This window comes from Anopheles marshallii (genome assembly GCF_943734725.1).
Source record: "Anopheles marshallii chromosome X unlocalized genomic scaffold, idAnoMarsDA_429_01 X_unloc_156, whole genome shotgun sequence".
Lineage (NCBI taxonomy): Eukaryota > Metazoa > Arthropoda > Insecta > Diptera > Culicidae > Anopheles > Anopheles marshallii.
In genome coordinates, this window is record NW_026525731.1 from 10,001 (window position 1) to 15,000 (window position 5,000).

The following is a 5,000-nucleotide window of genomic DNA, read 5'->3' on the forward strand; positions in this document are numbered from 1 at the left end:
AAATTTGTATGGAGCACCCTACTGCAGAGCACACCGACAGGGCCGGGAAGGAAGGCCCGGTCCAAGAAAAAATTTTTGCGGGACCACTCAAAACATCATAGTTAGACCTAGCAAATGATGAAAAGTGAGACCCGCGATCGATTGGAGAAACCTTATTTTACACTGAAAAATTCCACATAAGGAAAATTTGTATGGAGCACCCTACTGCAGAGCACACCGACAGGGCCGGGAAGGAAGGCCCGGTCCAAGAAAAAATTTTTGCGGGACCACTCAAAACATCATAGTTAGACCTAGCAAATGATGAAAAGTGAAACCCGCGATCGATTGGAGAAACCTTATTTTACACTGAAAAATTCCACATAAGGAAAATTTGTATGGAGCACCCTACTGCAGAGCACACCGACAGGGCCGGGAAGGAAGGCCCGGTCCAAGAAAAAATTTTTGCGGGACCACTCAAAACATCATAGTTAGACCTAGCAAATGATGAAAAGTGAAACCAGCGATCGATTGGAGAAACCTTATTTTACACTGAAAAATTCCACATAAGGAAAATTTGTATGGAGCACCCTACTGCAGAGCACACCGACAGGGCCGGGAAGGAAGGCCCGGTCCAAGAAAAAATTTTTGCGGGACCACTCAAAACATCATAGTTAGACCTAGCAAATGATGAAAAGTGAAACCCGCGATCGATTGGAGAAACCTTATTTTACACTGAAAAATTCCACATAAGGAAAATTTGTATGGAGCACCCTACTGCAGAGCACACCGACAGGGCCGGGAAGGAAGGCCCGGTCCAAGAAAAAATTTTTGCGGGACCACTCAAAACATCATAGTTAGACCTAGCAAATGATGAAAAGTGAAACCCGCGATCGATTGGAGAAACCTTATTTTACACTGAAAAATTCCACATAAGGAAAATTTGTATGGAGCACCCTACTGCAGAGCACACCGACAGGGCCGGGAAGGAAGGCCCGGTCCAAGAAAAAATTTTTGCGGGACCACTCAAAACATCATAGTTAGACCTAGCAAATGATGAAAAGTGAAACCAGCGATCGATTGGAGAAACCTTATTTTACACTGAAAAATTCCACATAAGGAAAATTTGTATGGAGCACCCTACTGCAGAGCACACCGACAGGGCCGGGAAGGAAGGCCCGGTCCAAGAAAAAATTTTTGCGGGACCACTCAAAACATCATAGTTAGACCTAGCAAATGATGAAAAGTGAAACCCGCGATCGATTGGAGAAACCTTATTTTACACTGAAAAATTCCACATAAGGAAAATTTGTATGGAGCACCCTACTGCAGAGCACACCGACAGGGCCGGGAAGGAAGGCCCGGTCCAAGAAAAAATTTTTGCGGGACCACTCAAAACATCATAGTTAGACCTAGCAAATGATGAAAAGTGAAACCCGCGATCGATTGGAGAAACCTTATTTTACACTGAAAAATTCCACATAAGGAAAATTTGTATGGAGCACCCTACTGCAGAGCACACCGACAGGGCCGGGAAGGAAGGCCCGGTCCAAGAAAAAATTTTTGCGGGACCACTCAAAACATCATAGTTAGACCTAGCAAATGATGAAAAGTGAAACCCGCGATCGATTGGAGAAACCTTATTTTACACTGAAAAATTCCACATAAGGAAAATTTGTATGGAGCACCCTACTGCAGAGCACACCGACAGGGCCGGGAAGGAAGGCCCGGTCCAAGAAAAAATTTTTGCGGGACCACTCAAAACATCATAGTTAGACCTAGCAAATGATGAAAAGTGAAACCCGCGATCGATTGGAGAAACCTTATTTTACACTGAAAAATTCCACATAAGGAAAATTTGTATGGAGCACCCTACTGCAGAGCACACCGACAGGGCCGGGAAGGAAGGCCCGGTCCAAGAAAAAATTTTTGCGGGACCACTCAAAACATCATAGTTAGACCTAGCAAATGATGAAAAGTGAAACCCGCGATCGATTGGAGAAACCTTATTTTACACTGAAAAATTCCACATAAGGAAAATTTGTATGGAGCACCCTACTGCAGAGCACACCGACAGGGCCGGGAAGGAAGGCCCGGTCCAAGAAAAAATTTTTGCGGGACCACTCAAAACATCATAGTTAGACCTAGCAAATGATGAAAAGTGAAACCCGCGATCGATTGGAGAAACCTTATTTTACACTGAAAAATTCCACATAAGGAAAATTTGTATGGAGCACCCTACTGCAGAGCACACCGACAGGGCCGGGAAGGAAGGCCCGGTCCAAGAAAAAATTTTTGCGGGACCACTCAAAACATCATAGTTAGACCTAGCAAATGATGAAAAGTGAAACCCGCGATCGATTGGAGAAACCTTATTTTACACTGAAAAATTCCACATAAGGAAAATTTGTATGGAGCACCCTACTGCAGAGCACACCGACATGGACGAAAGGGTCGACTGGCCAAGAGAAAAAATTTTTGCGGGACCACTCAAAACATCATAGTTAGACCTAGCAAATGATGAAAAGTGAAACCCGCGATCGATTGGAGAAACCTTATTTTACACTGAAAATTCCACATAAGGAAAATTTGTATGGAGCACCCTGCTGTGGTCACCATCGGTCGAGTTGGTCGAGACGGGCAAAAAATTTTTTTTTCCATATCGTCTCAAAACATGATTTATGGACCTTGTAAATGTTGAAAAGTGAAACGAAATCACTTTTGGAGCGATGAAAATTTTGTATGGGAGGTCCCTACCCGGAACAAATTTTACTAGTAAAGTCATGATTCCGCGACGAGAAATTTGAAAATGGTCAAATATGGTTAAGATGTCATGTTCATTCCCTACTATGGGGGACCAGGTCGTCACGAAAAAATTTTTTTCTCGACCTGGTCAAATGTGGTTCTGCGACGGAGGTTAAACTAATAATGCATAATTTGGGCCAAAAACCCCCCTCTGTCAGATATTGTACCCGTTCAAGAGCAATAGCAGACCACATAAGTTGAGCTTTGAGGTATCTGAAAGTTGAATATAGAGCGAGGTTCTAAGCGAAGGGATAGCTTAACGTTGAGCATTGAACGCAAAAAAGCTTAGAGATAAGCTTAAGATACAAGGGTTGTGGTGCATGAGGCCGCTTAACGTTGAGCTTTGAACGCACATGGCTAGAACTAAGCTAAGAGATACCTATAGTGGTGCATGGAACTGCTCACAAGTTGAGCTTCGAGAAGTCCAAAGGCAAAATGTAGAGCGAGGTTCTAAGCGAAGGGATAGCTTAACGTTGAGCATTGAACGCAAAAAAGCTTAGAGATAAGCTTAAGATACAAGGGTTGTGGTGCATGAGGCCGCTTAACGTTGAGCTTTGAACGCACATGGCTAGAACTAAGCTAAGAGATACCTATAGTGGTGCATGGAACTGCTCACAAGTTGAGCTTCGAGAAGTCCAAAGGCAAAATGTAGAGCGAGGTTCTAAGCGAAGGGATAGCTTAACGTTGAGCATTGAACGCAAAAAAGCTTAGAGATAAGCTTATTATATAACGATTGTGGTGCAGGACACAGCTTAACGTTGAGCTTTGAACGCACATGGCTAGAACTAAGCTAAGAGATACGGGTAGTGGTGCATGGAACTGCTCACAAGTTGAGCTTCGAGAAGTCCAAAGGCAAAATATAGAGAGAGGTCCTAGCAGCCTAAAAAACTTCTAGGGCCGACAGCTCACAAGTTGAGTTTCGAACGCAATTAGGCTACCCTGGTAGCCTTGATTTGAAAGCATTAAGGCAATGATATGGTAGAATGCCCGATCTTAAACCTATTGACAGAGAATGTGTACGAGTAAGCATAGATGTGGAGGAGCACATACCCTAAACAGTCCCGAAAGATGGTTAGCTAAGTGATGCATCACAAATGGACTTGGCGCACCAAGTTCACACTGAAACACACACGATCGCGTATATTAAAACCTGTTGTGTGGTGCATCACTAATAAAGTTTGGTGCGTCAAACGAACATGAGAGTTGAGCATATTGGGTATGTGTGATAACACACTTTGCACGACAATCGAGAAACCGCATAAGCTCAGTATAACACAGCAGGGGAAGATTGATGAAAACCAGAGCTAATACATGCAACAGGCCGGGAATGCTGCTTCTGAAGGTGGTAGGACCGGTGCACTTATTAGTTAAACCAATCGGCCGATTGAGTTGAAGTCTGGTACCGATCTTTCACTTGACTGTGCCCCATCAACTATTGATGGTAGTGTAGAGGACTACCATGGTTGTGACGGGAAGCGGGAATCAGGGTTCGATTCCGGAGCTAGTAGAGAGTGCCTGATAAAGGCCATGGTACACATCCAAATCAGGAAAGCAGCAGGAAACACTACCATACATTGCCAGGTGCATAGGAGGATTGCAAGCCCGTAAATTGCCCGATCATAGCCAACGATGCTGAGAACGGAATTTATTCCTTCGATCGTCGTTGGTTCACATGTTTACTGATGGTTGTACGAACACCATACCCGGTGGTAAGTACAGTGGAGCTCGCCTTCACAACATAATGTTCACCAGTTGGACGCATAGATTGGAATAGCTCACATAGTGTTGGATTGCTGGAAACACACATTCCAGACTGCTCCGGTAGTCATGGAAAGGAGAGGATTGCAAGCCCGTAAATTGCCCGATTATAGCCAACGATGCTGAGAACGGAATTTATTCCTTCGATCGTCGTTGGTTCACATGTTTACTGATGGTTGTACGAACACCATACCCGGTGGTAAGTACAGTGGAGCTCGCCTTCACAACATAATGTTCACCAGTTGGACGCATAGATTGGAATAGCTCACAAGTGTTGGAAAGTTGAACGCACGTTGAAGACCGCTACTGTGGTCTTGGAAAGTAGAAGATTGCAAGCCCGTAAATTGTCCGATCATAGCCAACGATGCTGAGATCGGAATTCATTCCTTCGATCGTCGTTGGTTCGCATGTTTACTGATGGTTGTACGAACACCATACCCGGTGGTAAGTACAGTGGAGCT